Source organism: Mytilus californianus, unplaced genomic scaffold (genome assembly GCF_021869535.1).
Source record: "Mytilus californianus isolate M0D057914Y unplaced genomic scaffold, xbMytCali1.0.p SCAF_8, whole genome shotgun sequence".
NCBI classification, from domain to species: Eukaryota; Metazoa; Mollusca; class Bivalvia; order Mytilida; family Mytilidae; genus Mytilus; species Mytilus californianus.
This window is the reverse complement of record NW_026262734.1, coordinates 36855697-36877672: the sequence shown is the minus strand read 5'-3', so window position 1 is coordinate 36877672 and position 21976 is coordinate 36855697. Positions and strand designations below refer to the sequence as shown.

At 33.9% G+C, this 21976-nt stretch overlaps 1 protein-coding gene across 2 annotated transcripts in view; it reads right to left on the bottom strand.

Annotated features, from left to right (window-relative positions):
- Nucleotides 1–21976, bottom strand: part of LOC127711038 (beta-1,3-galactosyl-O-glycosyl-glycoprotein beta-1,6-N-acetylglucosaminyltransferase-like) — a 38060-nt gene that overhangs the window by 6070 nt on the left and 10014 nt on the right. The window contains exon 1 of one of the 2 annotated variants that reach the window (XM_052216987.1): nucleotides 3415–3675. The exons of the other annotated variant lie outside the window; for it this stretch is intronic. The gene's annotated coding sequence lies outside the window, so the exon portion shown is untranslated. Of the gene's footprint in view, nucleotides 1–3414; nucleotides 3676–21976 lie in introns of those variants that run through there. 2 annotated transcript variants of the gene reach the window in all.

Sequence of the window (21976 nt, the reverse complement as noted above, 5' to 3'; positions counted from 1 at the left end):
ATCAATTTGGTATAACGGGGTCATTATAACATATCAACCGTTACAAAGCAATCTATCTAATCACCTATAAATCATTTCAAATGCAAAGAAGAGTTCACAGAAAACACTTAATCTTGGAAAACCATCTCAATCAAAATCATTGGCATCTAAGCACGAATTGCTTATTAAATGAAAAAAAGATGTTGACACATTTTCAAGATATAGTAGACACAATTTATGCTGGAAAACCCTATAGCGATCAATGAATGTAGATCAAACGACCCACATCATACACTTTATTACAGACAGTTTTCATACACATGTTGTTATCTGTTACCTCTGGTCAATCTAGCTTTGATTCCATAATGATATTGAATAACAAGATATGCAATAAAAACTTAATGTTAGTTTTATCATTCTGCGCACAGATGTTTGTTAAGTTCAAACCGTTTTGACATACAGGTATGCATCATATTATTGCCGATTACATCTTATTTATATGTTTACATCGTTATTGGATAAGCATGTTCAGCCGTAACATGTTAAACAAATGTATGCAGCAATTTTGAATTATTAAGATAAATGTACCAGAAACTTGAACATTAACCTAGAGCACATAAAAATATAAAGACAAGGGAAAAGACATTTGAGTTAAAATACACCACATAGACAAATATTCCATGAAATACTTGAAAAAAATATTTTTATCAAAGGACGGCACTTTTTCATCTTAAAGGATAAAGGAAAGACTTCAAAGTGGCACTAGAGAAACGCGGTTTGTTTGAATTTATTTTTAAGGATTAATTCATAGCACAACAATTTATACACATTATATTAAAAGATTATGTTAAAGTTATATCTAAATTTAGCGATTTAATTCAGTTTTAAAACCTGATGAGAAAATTAATAGACATTTTTAGAATTATAATCAAATAATTTATACAACTATCTCACAACTAAACTTTTTGTTCTTTTTATTATTCGAAAAAAATCGGTGTGGACTCATGACGATTTAGAACTTGACAAATTGAAAAGACCACTGGTCGTATCATTGTTAAATACTGCATGTTTCCAACTTGATGGCTTTTCATCATATTTTCGTTTGGTTTTTGTCTGAATGACGTATAAACCAAATCTCATTTTATATTGATAAATACGAAATTAAAAAAACCAATACATGTATAATATTTTTTTCATCAAATTTCAAGGAATATTTTAGTTTAGATAAATTAAAAAGAAATCTAAAAAAATCAATCCATAAAAAAATGAAATAGCAGTATAATCTATTATTATTAGTGTAACATATGTCTTCAAATTGAAAAATTGAAAATTGACGAGACACTTTGATTGCTTCTTTACATATAATACTTTTTTTTATATATTTTTTCTTTTTTTTGTAGAGCTGAAACGTTAACTTAAGAAGAGGATAAACGGAGAATACAAAGATATAAATTATAATAATTTAATTGTTTTTTGAAAACCGTATAATTGTTTTTTACAATCCCGATGATGTCTTAAGGTTTTACTCGAAATCAGTAGTTACAAATTTGCAAAATATCTAAGTAACCATGTGGCTGTGTATAATGTTTGGGGAATGTGCGTGTGCGGGTTATGATACATCATATCTAGAGTATAAATGTACAAAACGATATCTCAATTTCAAAAATGCTATTCTATTATTCTAGTTCTTCAGTTGAATTTAGATTTTTTGGTTAAACTGTTCGACGAATACTATACTGGAATCGATTTTGATCATATCTTTTTTAAAACTAAGAATTTAATTATAAATAGTGTGTTGAAATATATAGATCATTTATTTTGTTACTGCAAAATATAAAATGTTTATGTAATTTTAAAGGCAACGATTTTAATGTTATTTACAGGCAAAGATTTTAATGTAATTTTACAACAAAATATTTTATTGGTATTTTACAGCAAACGAATTTCGTGTAATTTTACAGCAAATGATGTCATAAAAAAGACCCTACATGTACATTATATCCATGTAGTTTCCCATGGAATTTCCCAACGTCCAGGCCGCTGGTTTTCGTAATTATCCTAAGATATGTCATGAGATATATCTTAGGACAAATGTTATGACCATCTTATGACTATCGTATGATATGACTAGTTATGATATGTCATAGAATGTATGACTGTCATAAGTTAACATATTTTCTTTTATTCTAAATAATGATTAAAAAATGATAAAAATAATAAGTACGAAAAAAATAATTATAATTATTCTTGTTATTTACGAATATCTTTTATTTATTATTATAATGAACATGAAATTATAATTAAAAAGGAATTAAAATCAGAGTTGATAATTTGTTTAAATGTTAATTTAAGATTTGGTACATCGAGTATCCTCTTAACGATATACCCGTGCAAACATGCGATAAACTACTATATAAGCCAAGAAATTATATGTGTATTTATCTTACATAATCATAAGTAAAAAAGGAGTGACTGTCCAAACGTCGGAGGAGATTCAGATTTTAATTGACGAAGTGGAGAAGAATAATTCTTTACTATTTAGCAGAATGAGCAACACAACAACGAACAGTGTCAAACAGAGAGCATAGGAGGCTGCATGTGCAAAGATAAAAGCAGTAAAAGATGTCGTACTTTTTATGATAATCATAAGAACATCATAAGTCATGTCGCGAGGTGTCTTAAGTTTACGATAAAAGTTATGGCATATCGTAACTTGGGACACTTTCGAAAACATATCTTACGACTATGACATGCCATAAACCATCGTAAGACATGTCTTAGTCATAAGATACTTCAAAAAACCAGGCCCCAGTGACTGATATGAAAACACTTAGTCCCTTTTATTTTACAACAGGGAGGTACTAAATTTAAAGTTATTGATATACCGGTTTTGAATTACTGTTTACTTGATTAAAGTAAAAATTGCAAAACGATTTTGCGTTCGAAATGCTTATATCGATATCATATATCAGGACTGCTCTGAAAAAAAATCTCAAATACCAAACACGTTGTTTAATAGCAAAAACAGAATTGTCACAGTTTTGCCGCAAATGAAATATGAACTCGAACTCCATTTGTTCATAAAAGTTGACAACAATTATCAATTGAGTATTTGATTTAATTTTAGGAATTTGCTGATAAATAAATAATAATTCCAAGGAAGCAATAATACGAACAATATAATAACGACAACTCCTACATGTACATGTACCTCCATTAAAAAATACCGTAGTAATTTATAAATTAAAATAAACTGATTTCGAATATTTGGAAAAATTGATTAGCCGATTTGACAAAAAAAAAATTAAATCCGTAAAAATACTAGTTATGTAGTAATAAAAATGATGAATATAATATAAATTAATAATAATTATAAGCAAAAAATTGATAATTAAAAGCAAAAAAATACTAGTAAATAAACAAATGATTCCTTACCTGATATCGGTATTTACTTCACAAGTAAAAAACGCAGTTTCAAAACAGACACATGTCATTATCTAATGAGCCAAACACGTGCATGCATGTTGGTGTTTCTGATTGATATACATGATATAGAACCACAGTGGCTATTCTTAGTTTAAGAAGTATATTAAGGAGTAATTGATGTGGTTCATGCATGAAGAATTTCCAGAACAAGCTAGAAAGAATGGCTTAACTCTTTAAGTCGTGATATTTTACGACTACCACTTTATTACTGAAGGTTTTCTAACATCCGGAAAGGTTTTATATAATCGTGGTATTGTTTTTTTAGAAACACAGCTGCATGTAATTGATTTAATGAATTAGGGAAATACCTGACCAATATTTCACAAACGGAAATCACGCTGAAGTACAAGTGTACTAGTGAGCCAAACGCATTTTATCTAAAAATGTCAATCTGACCAATTAAAGAGCAAACTACAAATTATTGTTTGGAAATCAAACTTGTCTTAAAGAAATATAGAACTCCGATGCTCCCTTAAGTTACACGCGAGAATTAAAAACGAACACAACCAAAGAGATGACTGCGATAAAAAAAACCATGGTAATCCTTAGACATCTCCCGTTTTCGGCAGTTAAACCCTTGCTAAACTAGAAGGCGTCCGTTCGGCTATGCGGGGTGATTATATATGCAAACACGTTCGGCTATGCGGGGTGTTTAAATATGCAACCACGTTCGGCGATGCGGAGTGTTTAAATATCTGTCCCTACCCAACATAACCTAACTTTTCAAAATAAATCCAAATTTCCCGCTCTACTTCTGGTTGTGCCCATATTGGCACAACCTTCCTATTGTATGCATTAATTTGATCTAAATATGCATAAAATATTGGCCACTGGACGTAAAACAAACAATCAACAATCAATCGATAAGAACATTCTCTTGTATTAAAAGTGAATACTTACACAGTGAGTGGCTACCAATAGAGTTTTATTTATATGTTAATGATATATTATCAATTACGGGGTTTTCTATATATAGTAAAATGTCAACCGCGAGTCACCACGTAAACGCGAACCTTTGTGGCTAACAAAAATGAACTAGCACTACCTTTTCTATAGATTTCTTTGAACGGATGATTGTAGGTTTTTTAACGAGTGAGAATTGAATATCGCTTGGTATCAATTCGAATTATATAATTTCAATATAATAACAAACGAGTTTATGGCGAGTTTATAATATTATTGAAATTAGATAACGAGTGTTGATACATGTATCAAGCGATAATATCTAATTATCACGAGTGTTAAACCGGTTATAACATTGGTTAAACCTATCTCTCTTATGGAAAATAGTATCTTTTTCCTGGGGCCTATTTATCGAAGCTGTCCTGGGATCTGTCCTAGACCTATCTTAGGAATAAATTAGGATACTGTTATGACCGACTTACGACATGTCTCAGCATGTACATCGAAGCTATCGTACGACTTTCTTAGCTAGAATGTCCTAACCGCTGTCATAAGTGTTAGCGTGAAGAAAAATAAGATATTAAAATTAAAAAAATGTTTTAAAATGCACCGAGTTCACCAGTAGTAATAATTATAAGAATACAAATCAGAATTATTATTAGTACTATTCTTATTAAGATAATAAATAATATGTATCTAAAGCCCTGGTCACACCTTACCTGATAGCGCGAACATACGCCGAACGGATAACTTTTTTTCAATCCGTTCATGTCCGTTAGACGTCTGTTCTTATCCGTTAGACGTCCGTCTATATCCGTTTCATGTCCGTTCAGCGTCCGTTTTATCCGTCGACGGAAAATTTTGAGCATGTTCAAAACTTTGAACGGACGTCCAACGGAAGAAGTATCCGTTGAACGTTCGGTAGGCGTCCGTTTTTTACGGTTCTCGTCCGTTCCGTTTCCAATTTGTATCCGTTACTTGTCCGTTATACATCCGTTGAAGGTCCGGTAGACCAATTCACCAAAGGACTTCTACCGGACGTATAACGGATAAACCTCTACCGGACGTACAACGGATAAAATGGATGATGAACGGATGTGAAACGAACATGAACGGAAGGATAACGGATAAAACGGATACGTACCGAATGTGAAACGGATAAATGGCATCAGATTCTGTATTTGGCTCGACTTCTGAATCATGGTCAGGCGGCGTTATTGGCATTTTTCTTTGACATTTTTTTTCCTCTTCCTTTTCCACCCCTACCCTATCTATGGCGGCATTTTGAAGAATAAACTAAAACCAGTTACACGGAAACTTTTTAATTATTTAAAAGGTCACGTGTATGTGATTTACATGCATTACTATTGCCGCCTTTAATTTTCCGCTTATCTTGTTCATCCGTTTTATCCGGTACGCTTCCGTTAGGTGTCCGTTTTATGCGGTACTCGTCCGTTGGATGTACGTTCGACATCCGTTCTGTCCGGTACGTTTCCGTTTATCGTACGTTGCATATCTATTGTGTGCCCGTTAGGCATTCGTTACGCGTCCGTTTTATTTGGTCAGTACACCAACGGACTCCCAACGGATAGAAATTTTGTCAACGGAAATCTTTTTTTTCATCCATTCGGCGTCCGTTTGAGCTATCCGGTAAGGTGTGACCACAGCTTAATAATTGTGCATTCAAACTTTACACAACAAAAACACACAAAAATGTAACAACGTTTAATATAAGAATTGAACAAATTATTTGTAAATAGTAACAACTACTAAAATATCGGTTACAATCATTTTATATCTGAGTGAGCTATATTTGAAGTGTCAATGTTTTATAATTTATAGACTTCAAAAGCAAATCTCGTGCACCTTTCTTATACATACGGAGTACATTAACTATTTAATTACGGATCATAGGCGCTTGGGGAATGGACCTCCTTTTTCTGATTTTTTTGTTTTTACATTTTTTAAGTAATTTTTTTTAGCCTATATATACAAATATGGAGATGTGGTATGATTTCAATGAGACAACTATCCACCAAAGTTCATTTATTTATTTATCTATTTATTTAATGTGATTCATTTATAATAACAGTAGTATATATATATATGATGCCCCTCTATATTTTAATTTTCCACGTGGAAAATAAGAACACAGGGGGCATCATATATATACTACTGTTATTGTAATATATCTTTTGGATAAGAGCAAGAACACATTAAATATGCGAACAAGGTTAAAATATTTAAGAATATTTCCTAATATTGAAAAATTGAAATGCACAATAAAAAAAAATATTTTAAAAAAGGGGGATCCTTCCACTAAACGCCTGTGTTACGGACGTGATAATCTATACATGCGTATAATATCACTATCATCCAATTAGTTCAGTGGATTATTTTAGTCCCTAAGCGGACTATTGCTACAAAAATTGTTAATTTTGCTCCCTAAATGAAATAACATAGTCGGCGGTCGTAGAATATATCTTAAAGTTAGGACCATCATAAGACCATATTAAGTAATACACCTAAATATGTGTCCTCAACTTAGGACGAATCCAATAACTTTTCCTAAGTTACGACATGTTTGACAAACCCACTTAGGACAACGGTACGTCCTATTATGATCTTAGGACATGTCCTAGTCCTAAGAGCGCTTCGATAAACAGGCCCCTGGTCAAATATTTTCGATTTCGCAAACTTGGCTTCAAATATAGTTCCGCATACGGTATTGAGAGCATTGTGTTAGGAACTAAGACTAATTTTAACATATTAGAACATTATTATGTTCACGACACATAATCTAAGTAGGCGAAGTGCGAGGTATCTGCGCTTATATAGAAATGTCTCTTCGTGCCGGAAATAGATAACAGGCCACTACCATAAGAGAATGAATATTGGACCCGTATCTTTTGCAATATTGTGAACAATATTGAATAGTGTATATATCAATAACATTATAACCATATGAACATTAATTCCCTTAAAACTATGACATTATTTTCATCTTATATTTGAAACAATTAAAATATATATATACCATGTCATATATTAAAAACCGGTAGAAAGTACATGTAATCACCTAAAAAATAGGTAAATTTCAAGATTAAATAACGAGATAAACACGTGCAAATGTTCAAATGATTTACGACTGAAATTGAAATTAATATCAAAATACATCAGACTCAGTTGGCACCGCACGAAATCTTTAAATTAGGTAAGAAGGGGGTGGGTCGATAGAGTGCGAATATTTTGCTATGAATGTCTCGAATCACATGATTCCAAATTCACAGCCGGAAGTTACTGCCAAAGCAGAAAAACATGACAAAACCAATAGATTTCTAAAGAATATGAAATGTCAAAGTTATGTAATTTCAGAATAAATGACAAACATAATAATAGCGGACAGTTGTTGAAATGCATATTTACTGTCAGTACATGTATTTGGAAACCAAAACAAAGTAACGTCGACTGAAACAATAGATTACCATCTCCGCGTGCACATGTTTTTTTTTTCTGGAATAACCAAAATAAGGACGACAATCCTTTTCACAGGCTTGAAAAATATTATTGTTAAAATCGAAGTCCTTTAATGTATTTTTTTGTACCTAGTAGAGTATCATTTATGCATTATTCAAATATTTAGTGTTCAAACTGACCATCATCGTCAGGATATAAGAGAAAACTTTTTAATTTCAAAATCCTCTTAACTGCGATATCTCCTGATCGATGTTATCCAAAATCCTGATTTGTTGCAATCTGTTAAAACAACTCTTCTCAAAACAATTTTTACACTCAACACACCATTTTATGAAGAGAAAAGGGATACGGTTTTAGACCCCATTTGATTGTTAATTACGGCATAATCTCTAGCCTGGGATCCTGGCCCACTGCTTGATAGTAGACGTGAAGGGGAGGTTGTGCCAGGATGTCAGGCTTCATAATCTTTTATTAAAAAATTATTAACAATTGATTTTTTAAGTGATCCCTTTTTTGAATTTCTCAACGTATTTCGTATTAGTGTTTTCAATTTATATTGTAAGCTCTAATAAACTCTCTCAGCTTTGGGAAAATAGCCCCACTGCCTTGTGAGTGACAATGGAAAGTCAAAGGCTATGGAAGGCAACCCAGAAAGAAATCCGGACAGATGCAATCCGTTAGCATGGTAATGCAATCATCTACGGGAAGGACTACCAAGAGAGAAAACCCGACCCAGCAGAGTGGAAGTTTGACGTTGGGTTTACAACCCAACTCCGTAACAAGAGTTTGTTACAGAAACCAGAAACGCTGAAGAGGCCTTATGCGACTTCTGGCGCAAAGAGAATTAAGGTAAGGTTTAGTAAACTAGCATATTATTAATATGTACATGTTATCTGGGTGTGGATATATAGATATAGAAAAATATCAGCCCGCGAGCCAGAATATGAAGCTAAATGTCGAGTGAGCGTAGCGAACGAGCCATTTAGCTTCATATTCTGTCGAGCGGGCTGATATTTTTCAATATCTATACAATCCACATTTAGATAACATTTTTATCATCTTTCAAAGCAATGTTTTTGATCAAAATTTTCTTTTTTTAATAATTTAGCGGGAATTGTTACTAGGCAACATACGTCATCGACATATTAAACCGCGGAACACCTTGCGGCCAAAATACGCAGGGTAAAATATTCCCATTAACTACATGAAGAAAAATGTGTTTTGTACATGATAATGCATATATTGATGTATAATATTTGAAGATGATATAAAAAAAAGAAACAAGGCTTAACGATAGATTGAAAGATCGAAGTATTTCATATCACCAGAAGAAGAAAATTTCTACTCGCTGACTGCTGAACAACTTCTAAGCATACGCGGCACTAAAAAAATCCAGAAATATCGCATCAAAATGTTGTTTGTATCAAGTCTGAGAGTACATAATATTTGGTAGTTGTTATTCGTTAGGAGAAGTTAATTTGAGAAAGACAGGTATTGGTAAATTGTCCTTTTTGTAATAATACCTCGACACCTCGCACCTTGTACCCGCCATTTGTACGCGAGAGGACATGGAAGGTAGGTGTAATTTTGTACAGACTTCCCCACCAAATTGCATTGGGACGGTATTTGGTTCAAGTTATTGGGTACCATTTCCTATAAGTGCTTTGCCTTATGTTATAATTGGGGAAAACACATTTTCCGCGGGTACTTTCTTCCCTGATAAAATTTAAAGGAACAATACCAGAACGTCCAGATCACCTGAATTTTTTAAATGTTTTTCAATATTGCTTCGTTGCATACTGTTGGTCCATGTACATTGATATAACTGTATCATTCTTTTGGTACTTTGAGTTAAATGATAAGATACATCATGTTTATGATTCTTGGAGAAATGTATATGCTTTCAGTGTATTCAACTAGGTAGCTCAGGGGTCAGAGCATCTCTTTATGAGAAGGTCTTAGGTTCAAATCCTAACTTAGTTACACTGAAACAGTAAATACTATGAATGGAATTTTAACATGTTTAACATGTATTAATCATTTAATATTTTGCCTACTTGAGTCTATCTCATGTGAATGATCAATGTACATATAGCCAAGGATTTGTCCTTGATATAGCCAATATAATTATGATTTACACCATTTTTCACATTGTAACTTGCAACTGATATTTTATATCAATATATGTAGAAACTAGACCAAATTATCTGTCGTTCAAAAGCTTTTTTTTGGTTGGTGCTTTTGTGTAAAGCTTGTTACACAGTATGTATTTTGATCATTGTTAAAGGCCATATACATGACGGAAATGTAAATTTGCTTTCATCTCAAGTTGATAAATCTTTTTTATTGGTGTTTTTATATTGCATCTTCTTATTTTTTTGTTATTTGCAGACTGGTTTCAGGTTACATGAAATAAATTGAAGCTAGTAATAATAGGTTGATATGCAAGATGATTTTTTTTTGTTAATTTGCTCTCTTTGCAAATACATTAAATCATAATTGCTTATATTTAAAGCAAAAATATTTTTACACATTTTCAGTATAAGACTATTTTTATTTTCTTTACACTTGTAGTATGATACTGATACAGTGAGTCTTATTATTTGTAGAGCATCTGGAGAAATTCATATTATTTTAGCAATTGATTTGATACATAAAACACATTTGTTGGTCAGATATTTATTGCGTTTAGTTTAAAAAGTTGTTAAAGCATACTGAGTAATGAAAATATTGGATTATAGTCCCACAACTAATAAATGAATTGAATGATTATTATATTTTAGAAATCACTATCACTGTTACTGTCAATTACGCATAGACGCTTTCTTTTGTTCTTTTTGTTGTCATCTGAGGGTTGTTGATCTGATGACGATGATGTCCCATTGTTAAAGGTAAAATTGAAATTTCCACCATGGAATGTTGCATTGGTGAAAAGACCACTCATTGCGGGATGTAATTTCGAAAAATTAAAATTTCCTTTGTAAATTGACTGTTTACTGTTGTTACTAACAGTTGATTGAGTCTGTGTTGATGTTATTGTCTCTAATACTGGTGAGGTATTTTCTTTATTATCTGATTTAGTAACTGTAGGATGCTGTAACTCTCTTGTTGAAGATAGCATTAGAGATGTTTTTTTTTGTTGTTCCAAGCTTGTTTTGGAGTACGACAGCAAACTGTTAACATTTTTGTGTCCTGTTCTTTGTACAATTTCTGTGTCTTGCACTCCATTGTCTTTTTGTTTTTGGATTGAACCCTTCCTTGCACTATGGCCAGTGAGTCTTTTATCGTTATTGGGTAGTGCTTCCGTGGCCATATCTTTTATTATTTTAGAAATTGATTTAGTTCCAAGTCTTAGGTTTTTGTACCAAAGAATTTTTGATTCATAGTTATTATCCTGAAACGTTGAAGCCTGAATATAAAAAGGGGAATCCTCTTTTTTCATGGTTTCTGGTCTTTTTTGTCGAAAAAGTTTATATTGAAACACAGGACATCTGGTGCGGTCAATTTTGTTTTCTACTGCGATTGGTCCTGATTTTCTTAGATTTGTTATATTTTCGCCCTGTCTTGTTTTTGTCTGCCTTTCACGACAATACTGGAGGTATTCGTCTCCATTTGTGTCAACTTTTAGTGATATATCACCCCAACATAAATTATAATGTTCAGTTACTCCTCTTAAACCAAAATGGTAATTGTTATTAATATATACTGCGTTTATAAAAGAGCGAGGGCTATTTGACCCCATAACTTTTTTCATATAAAATTTGTTGAGATCGTCATCTGTCAAAGGGTCTGCAGCATTGGGTTTATTACCAAGACCAAGTGATTTTAAGTTTTTAAACTTTGCGCTCAGAGTCAGACGACTTTTGTGGAACTCATCATCAGTTATAATATTACATTCATACTTATTATCCTTTAAATGTCGGCTAATGCTCTGCTGTATTGACTTAAGAGATGATGGTTCATATTCAAAAGTACCATTTGTTTGTTTTTCCTTCGTGGCGCTAAGAAAGAAAAAACTAAGATATCTGTCCAACTGTGGTGGTGGTATTTGTTCAATGTTTCTTTTTTCATCATGTTTTGATTTTAAGAACAATTGGAAAATTTTCAAATCAGACTTTGTTTTCTTGGAAGTATTTTTATTAAGTTGCTCTTGAAGGAAGGAGTCTATATCAGCATCTGTTACATCTCTGAAACGGTCACTCTCTGATGCTTTTGCTAAGGATGTTGTGCCAAAAGATGCAGTTTGATCACTGTCAGTTTTAGTGTTCTTGTCTTCTTTTGCATTTTCCTTTTGTTTTTCATTTGTGGCACTTTGTTTTTGAATTTTGTGAACATTTACAGGGAGATATTTATATCTAGTGCTTGAATTTGGTTTTGAAAAGTCCCAGTAACTGCATGAAGGGCTGTCCATTTCACTTAATAATGTATTTGTGTCTGAATTGTCTCCCGATTCCCATGATTCACTCTCACTCTCTGTATCAGTGGCCATTTTGTGTGTTTGTTTTGTTTTGTTTTGTTTCAGCAGACGAAATAAGTGCTTTAGACTTGTCTGGAAAAGGGTGTTTGAGCTCTGATAGAACTTTTCATAATTTAATGTAAAATGTGTTAGCTTTGCTGTTATTAAACACAAGTGCATTTAAACAATTTAGATTTAATTTGTTATTGGTTTTACTGTGAATAATTGGTTTATACTGTAAATATAGTTTTAATCGTTAAATTTTCCACCCCCGCTTTGTTGACATTTGTTTCGGTAGTCTGATCTCAATGTAGGTCATACCAGGAGTTCATGTAAGGTCACAGAGTTCAATTTAAAAAAAAAGTAGTCCCGGCAGACGTTATTTAGAATCCGGTGGGACACGTTTTTACTATTGCTTATTCAAGCATAAAAGGTAAATTTGGCAACATAAAAATTGCACAATGCAAACATTGGTATGCAAGGGTAATTTATTTGGTCAAATCATCTTTGTAAGTGACATGATATCATTACAATGATGGAATAAATGTTGGGAGAATTTGTTGATATTTCCACCTCAAGTTGATAATGTCTCCTCAGAGCACGCGCTATCGTGATACGAGTTTTACGGATACGTTGAGGAAACAGATATAGCCGTAGGGAAGGATGATATATATATATATGATCCTCCTCTCTGGCACCAGCAGGCTTTTAATGTTTATTACTTTGATTGTGTTTACATGATATGACGTTTAACGAAGTATTCCCGTGAGTGATTATATCTAATTTATATACACTGTGTGATAGAAGTTGATTGAAAGCATTTTAAGCATGCATATTATGTAATACGTTATTTATGCATGTTCAACTAGATATGTGGCAATAAACTCTCGTTAACTCAAGATGAATGTATATGTACTAAGTAGATTAAGGCGCTTTATATAATGAACAAATTATTTAAAGCAATGTTTTTGAAATTGGAAATGAGTGCAAGAAATAGTACTAAGATTGGCAAGATGGAAAGAAGAAAAAAAACCTCATCAAAGATACATGGTCCATAATTGTGTATGGCAGTCGCACGTCTCGTCTACAAAAGATTCATCAGTGACGCTCAAATTAAAACTTTAAAAGGCCAAATAAAGTACGAAGTTGAAGAGATATACAACCCATAATTTGGAAATGTTTAGCCAAATACTGCTAAGGTAAAGAAGATTGTTTTTGTTTCAGTATGATTACCTTTTAATAAACCACAAAAAGCAATATGATTTAATCAAGGATCTATGAAAAAAAGAAGAATAAAGAAATAGACTCACCGTTCTACATGTGTGTAATGCAATAACGTTTTATCAAAAATCAATTAGGAAATTCTGAATTTCAATCTCGAATTATGATTTAATACTTGGGAAATAATAATTTATCTGCGATGAAGAACGTCGAATTCAAAGTAGAAATTTATTGTAACTATTTTTATTTATAGCTATATATCATTTATCCCGTTACAAGTATAATTCCTTAATTTTTGTACTACTATGGTTTCTTTAATATCAATGTTAGAAAATAATTCAGATAATTTTTCTATACATCCACAAGTAAAATTATAATACAAAAGTAATTTAATATACAAATAATGTGGTCAGATTGCCAATGATACAGCCAAACTTATACCAAATAATGTAAACAATTACAGGTCACCATAAGCGTACTGCCTTCAACAATGAGAAAAATCCATACTGTATACTGATGTAAGATATAAAAGGCACTAGTATGACATATAATTGTTAAACAACTCAAAAGAGAAAATTAAAGTCCTGATTATACTACAACAATGAAAAAAAAATCAAGTATAGCAGACAGCATTAACGAATGACAACCACGGGATTACCGGTTCCTGCAAACATTTACTTTTAACATTGCTGCTCATTGTACAATTATTTCCGATAAAAACGCATATAGGTTCTAACTGGGACTAATACATCAAAGTGAATGCATGCATTGATCCAAAGTTTTCACGTTTGTATGAAATTAACATTAAGAAGAAAACAACAGACAATATAGTACCATAAGACCTCCTAAAAAAATGAAAGCAGGTGAACAATAAGGGATAGTGCCTGTTCCAGTATAGTGCCACCCGCCGTGTAGATTCTATTTAAGTCTTTTGATAAGTCGATTACGGCGATAAGGCACCATATACAATATCGGATTGGTAAACACATGGTATTACTATCAATATAATACTTCCATGATAAAAATAAGGTATTATAATACTTCATGCAAATTTCTTGTATCATCCATTCATTTCACTGGACACGCGGCATTTGTTAATTTTCACTAACCATTCATAAGCCCCGCCCACCCATAGCAACATGTGATAATATCAGCAACGGGTGTTAATGCCTAACATACACCAGCCGAGCCCGAGGTTTGCTGATCCGGAACAATTAACATCCGCTCTGGCCAAGGTTCACCGATTCTTATTTCAACATCATTTCCGTCATTTTGTTGTTGTAATTAGTAAACAATCTTAATTTATGACTTTATTTTTTACAATTGTCCTTCTGTACTGTTACCAGTGTTGATTTTTGATTGTTAAAAAGATCTTCTATCGATTTTTGATACGTTATCCTGAACTTTTTTGAGTGTTAGATTTGTTGTTCTTTGAAGTTCGTGAAGGACCCGTGAAAATATTGTGAAACCTCAGATAATTATATCCAGTTTTTGACACGCAAAAATAATGAAAACAGTAATGAAACATTATCCACTTTTAAGAAGGAGTTTAAAAAGTGCACTGAAATAATTGACAATACAATACCACAAATAAAGACATTGAAATTAACCGCAGCCGAAACAATGTCAGTAGCTCCTGAGTGTGCAGTCTGTCCGCTCGCACAATAATGGTAAATGTGGGTCTATTTCAAGTTCGGTTATAGCTCAGAAACGTGTAAAAGCAGAAGTTCAGCGAACAAAGTTACAATATGTTGAGCAACAAACAAAATCAATTAAGCAAAAAGCAAGATTAAGTGAATAAGAAACACAGTCTAAGGCTTTAAGGGATCGTGAACAGGCTGAAGTTGTAGAGCGATAAAAGATCGTTGTCTTTACAAGAAGATAAAGAGCCGTTAGAAAAAGTGAAAATGACACTAACAGAGAAATATGTGAATGACAATTTAAAGAAGTAGAACAACTCAGAAGTCAAGACAAGAATAACAATGTTCCACAAGTTATTCCGAATAATCATGATAATTTCAGTTCGCATAATCCGACACCTCGGAACCATTTTAACATGAATCCTACGCCAATGAATTTGCCGAAATATGAAGTTGATAGTTTGGATTGATCGATAGCTGAAGATATAAAACCAGAAATTCGGCCAAAACAAACATTAAATCCGTGCGCAGCTGATTTTGAATTTACTCAGCCACCACTGCCACCAAAACATGATCGGCCTGTAGTGTCCGACTTGACTAAGTTTTTATTAAAGAAAGATTTATTACTTTCTAGGTTTCAGAACTTTGATGACTGTCCGGAAACTTACGCTTCATGGAAAGCTACTTTTAAAAGTATTACAGAAGAACTCTCAGTTACGGCTTTAAAAGAAAAAAAGAAATGGATTTATTAGTAAAATGGCTCGGCCGTGAATCTTCTAAGTTTTCGCAAAATAGTCGTGCGTCGAATGTGAACAATTCAAATACTGGTCTTCGTCGTATATGGGAACGCCTCGACGAACGCTATGGTAGACCTGAGATGGTAGAGGCGGCAATTAAAACAAAAGTACAGAAGTTTCCAAAAATAACAAACAAGGATCATAGTCGACTTTATGAACTATTGAATATACTCACACAAATCGAATCTTCGAAAGAGAATGAGACATTTTCGAATTTATTGTCATATTTTGACTCTCCTTCTAGTGGACAACGCGCGCATCGCAATACAAACTGAGAAACAATGTACCATTTCCACCTTTTTCGTATTTTGTGCAATTTATCACAGAGGTTAGTGCAGTCAAAAACGATCTTGCCTTTATTTATAATAATACTGAAACGACATATTCTAGAAGAACAAATGATACTCGGAAAGTTAACCATGGCGCAGCGTCGGTGTTTAACCAAAAAACAGATGTGAATCTGAAACAGAACGAAGAGAAAGAGGCTGTTCGTTGTGCTATTCATAAAGCCAATCATCATCTGAATACTTGTCGAGCTTTCAAAGCAAAAACTTATGAAGAACGTAGAAAATATCTGAAGGACAATAAGATTTGTTTCAAATGCTGTCATTCGACAACATACATGTCAAGAAATTGCACCGTGACGGTTAAATGTGAAAATTGTGAAAGTAGTTATCATATAACTGCAATGCATTTTTCTGCAAAATCTTATTCTCCTGACGGCGGGGAGAAATCATCTGAAACAAAGCAAAATGCTGATGATCACATTGTGTCATCCAAGTGCACGTCATTGTGTGGATTTAGTGGTAAATCATGTGGAAAAACCGTTCAGGTCCGTGTGTACCCGAAGAACTTCCCAGATAAAGCCGTGAATTTGTACGCTATTTCAAAGTAACAGGACTCTTGCTAAGACAGAGCTGATTGATCAGTTAGGTATAAATACATCAGCCATTCAGTATACTATAGCGAAATCGTATCCCCATTTACAGGAGATAGCTCATCAAATGTTAGATTTTAATCCGAAAATAGACATTCAACTTTAAATTGGCAAAAATGTCCAAGAAGTGCACCACTTGTAGAGACAACTGACAGGGCCGAAATGCACACCATTTGCCCAGGAGCTCGTTTTCTGTTTGGTAATTATAGATAATGTTTGCTTAGGTAAAGTGCACAAACCAAATTTCCTCAATGTGAATAAGACTAATGTAATGAACAATGGTAGGGGAACTATATTTGAACCTTGTATAAATACATTGTATGTAAAAGAAAACTGTCAGTTGGCTCATATTGGAGATAATGTCAATCCACAAAGGTGTTACAATGACTGATTGTTTATTAAAACTATTAGTTCTACGTAAGATAAGAAGATATACAATTTTTGAGGTTCCTTTGGTACAAGGACAATAACCCAGATAATCGGCTTATAGAACATCGTATGTGCGTCAATGTTTTTGGCAATAGCGCGTCTCCTGCAGTGGCCACATATGGACTACGTAAGACGGTGGAAAACTCGGGTGAAACATTTGGTTCTGATGAAAATACATTCTTCAACAAGGATTTTTACGTTGACGATGGGCTCTTTTCGTTGCCCGATAGTGAACAAGTGATTGATCTCATAACAAGAACACAGAAGGCGCTGAAGACAGAAGGTAACATTAGGTTACACAAGATTACATCGAATAGCAGCGACGTAATGCAGGCTTTCCCTACCAATGATATTGGAAAGGATCTCAAGAATTTAAACTTGTGTGAAGACTATTTTTAGCCTTGGCCTCGCTTGGGACTTGAATAGTGATAGCTTTATATTTACCCAATTGCAAGATGATAAACCCTGTACTCGTAGAGGTTTTCTTTCGTCATTGAACAGGATTTTTGATCCGATTGGATTTCCGTCACCCCTCACAACTAGAGGACAGATTTTGTTACGAGGTGCATCTCCGCCGGGTACTGATTTGGATGATTTTTTTATCACAAAGTTTTCAAGAGAAATGGAATGAATGGAGAATCTCTGTTTTATCAATTCGAGAACTAAGGATACCCCGCATGAACATACCCATGTCAATCAGTGTTATGAACAACTTAAAAGTACATGTATTCTCAGATGCCTCAGAGAAGGCAGTTGCGGCTTCAGCATATTTGAGAGCTATCGACAAATTTGGAAACAGTACCCTAGGTTAAATTATGGGATAGTCGAAACTAGCTTCTCTTAGCGGAAACACAATTCCAAGATGAGAACTGTATGGGGCTGTCTTGGCAACCGAAATTGGAAATATGATCCCAAAATTTAGACGTTCCGTTGGACTCTATCAAGAACTCTTCAGATAGTAAAATTGTGTTGGGATATATCACTAATCAGACAAGACGTTTTCATACTTACGTGTCAAACAGAATTGAACGCATTCTTAGTGTATCGTCGTTAAATCAGTGGCAGTTCGTCCCATCACATTTAAACCCCGCAGATTTGCGGCATAATATATTCAGTATATGTCGATATGGAGAACAACACATGGCTTCTTGAACCGAGATGGATGAATAACTCTGACGAAGTAGCACAACGCAATGTCAAAACATTATATCAGTTAGTCAGTCCTGATGATGATAAGGATATAAGAACGGAGTTAAGTGTGTCGAAAACTTCAATAAATGCGCTGGCGCCATTAGTGGAGCGTGTTGAAAAATTCTTTAGTTGGAAACGGCTTGTGAAAGCTATATCACAGCTGCAACATGTGACTCAGTCATTCAGTTTAAAGAACAAATCGTGCCAAGGTCACCGAAGGTTGGCTTTTTTGTCAAAATGTCATGTCAGTAGATAGTTATATAAAAGTGGAATTATTTATCTTCAAGGAATGTCAAAAGGACGTGTTTTCACAAGAGATCGAATGTTTGGCTGGAGCCACAAGAATTTCAAAACAATCGTCTTTAATCACTATTTCACCATTTTTGGATTCGCGAGGTTTGATTCGTGTAGGAGGACGTTTGGAAAAGGCAAAAGCATGGCTTCCGACAGGAGAAAATATCATTCCGAAAAATAGTTACATTAGTAAGCTTCATGTAGACCACGTCCACAATTTAGTGAAACATCAGGGTAGACATTTAACCGAAGGAGCGTTAAGGAGCGCTGGATACTGGCTAATAGGAGCTAAACGCTTAATTTCGTCATTCATACAAAAATGTGTTAAATGCAGAAAAATGCGAGGAAAGTTTCAGGAACAAAAAAATAGGCGGACTTGCCTACCGATAGACTCACACCAGGACCTCCATTCACATTTGTAGGTTTGGATACCTTCGGACTTTGGCAAGTGCTAGCTCGTAAAACACGTGGAAGATCTGCAAATAGTAAAAGGTGGGCTATTTTGTTCACATGTATGATTACATGAGCAGTACACATAGGGGTGATCGAATCATTAAGTAGTTCGTCGTTCATTAATACACTACGTAGGTTCCAGTCATTGCGAGGACAAGTCAAAGTGTATCGTTCTGATCGTGGGACGAATGTCATTGGTGCTACTGATGATTTAGATATCGAAGCTATACATGTTGAAGATGGGACAATTAAAAACTTTCTATATGAATCTGGTTCAATATGGGAATTTAACGCTCCCCACTCTTTCCACATGGGGGTGGGGGGTGGGAGGGAAAAGGGGGGGGTGAGAGGATGATAGGAGTCACACGAATGATATTAGATGCTGTAGTAAAAGTTTGACTCATGAAAGTTTAACAACATTCTTAGCTGAAGTAACCGCAATTATTAACGCAAGACCCATTGCTCAAATATCATCAGACCCGGAAATGCCTTTGATTCTAAGTCCATCGATGCTCTTAACTGGAAAACAAGACTACTAACCTGTAATAACGGACACATATAATCTTAAGGATATGTATCGTGCAAGTACTATTAGATATATTCTGGAAGCATTGAAGGTCAGACTATCTACAATGTTTGCAATAGAGAAGAAATGGCATGTTGACAAGGACAATATTAAGGTCGGAGATGTTAATCTTATGAGAGACAAATCTGTTTACTGAGGAGAATGGCCACTAGGCATTGTGATGATGAAAAAGTACGCAAGGCTCGCATTCGCATCTATAAGGAGGGAAAAGCTGTTACATATACTAGACCGATAAGTGAGATGGTTATGTTGGTAGACTGATTATGAATATTGAATACTTTATAAGAACAATGTATGAACAAGTTTTTAAGTGAACTGATGTTTGTATTTTTAGCGTGTATTCTCTGCTAAAGAAATGAAATTCGATAGAAATGATTTTTGTAATAGTTAAAACTATGATTTATTTTTACATTTGGTATATTAGAATTTGTAAGAAAATGATATTAAGGGAATGATATCAGACAGGGAGTGTACTGTACCAGTGTTGACTTTTGATTGTTAAAAAGAACTTCTATCGTTTTTTGATACGTTTTCCCGAACTTTTTGGGGTGTTAGATTTGTTATACTTTGAAGTTCGTTTCTTTCCCCCATCACTTATTGGTTCCTACATTAAAAGCAAAAACGTGGTCAAACGCATTTAAAAGTATCATAAACTACGCCGACTCACAATGTAAGTTTATAATTCATAGTTTTTAATGATAGTATGATGATAGTTAATATGTTTTCACATTCATATAAATTATGTGTATTTGTATATCAACCAAACGTGAAATATGATTATCATTAATTATCACTGGTGTTAAACTGATAATCGTAACTGGAATTACGACGATCCCAATATGGCGACGGCAGAAATACATGTAGGTAAACTCTTTTCAGTCATTTTTCTCAAATGTAGCCCGTTGTTGTCAAGAGTTACTCAGCTTCAAGGTTTTTCTACACCATTACATCATATTTGAATCGTAACGGTGCACTATAATTGTCTAAGCGCTTAGAAAATTGCCGTCTAAAAATTCGGGATGATAATCGTAATTCGATGGCATTTTTCTTGTTTGATAATCGTAATTTCTTTATGGGATAATAGTAACTGAAAAATAATAAATGTGTCTTCCAGCTTGTCAATGGTATTTTGTGTGTTAAAAAGGCAATGTCCAGTTAAACGATGACATTAATGCGCAAAATAAAAAATAATGAAGCAGCTTACAGGTTAATATTTAGGACAAATTTACTTACATGAATATATATCTCGATTTATAACTGACAATACTATGCATAACCTTTTAATATATACATGTACCTGTTAAAGATATGGAAAATGAAGCAGCTGTCGAGTCAGTTATTGTGGTAAATAGATAATTTAAATTCTTTCAAATTTTCAATGTTGTTTTCGCGTTTAGGGTTTTTTTTTGGAAGTGGGGAAGGGGGGGGGGGAGGGTATTAGCATATTATCCCATATCCCAAAAGTGCAATCCTTTCAAATGAAAGTCCCGTATACCACATTTCAATATGCCATATGTTTTGCCTTAAATATTGCATATATCCAATCGACTTTTAAATCAATAAAAAGGGCAAGTTAACCCCCTCCCCTATCTCAATATTCCCTATACCACGCGGGTGGCTGTGGGTTACTTCCTATATAAATATATAAGTTATAACATGGATCAGATTTTTGGTCTTCGGCAATATATGAAAGGGGATATTTTTTTTAAATTTCAGCAGCACGCCAGAAGTGACACCACCCCTTCCCCCGTGCCTTATACAGACCTCATTTATCATAAGATCGCTGTCAGTTTTGAGTTCCCTGTTGTTTATGTTCGGGGATGGGTCCACAAATTATGTAAAAGGGAAATGGGGGGGGGGGGGGGGGGAGGTGCTATAAACTGAACGTTTATACTATATTTCTGCGAGAAATAAACAAAATTTTCCATCAGTTACTTAACTGCAGTATTGGATTTAACAGTTGATACTTTGATTGGTGGATATGAGTTTTCATTTTGCCCTTTTCCTTATATTTATACAATCGACTTTTAAATCAATAAAAAGGGCAAGTTAACCCCCCCTCCCCTCCCCTATCTCAATATTCCCTATACCACGCGGGTGGCTGTGGGTTACTTCCTATATAAATAT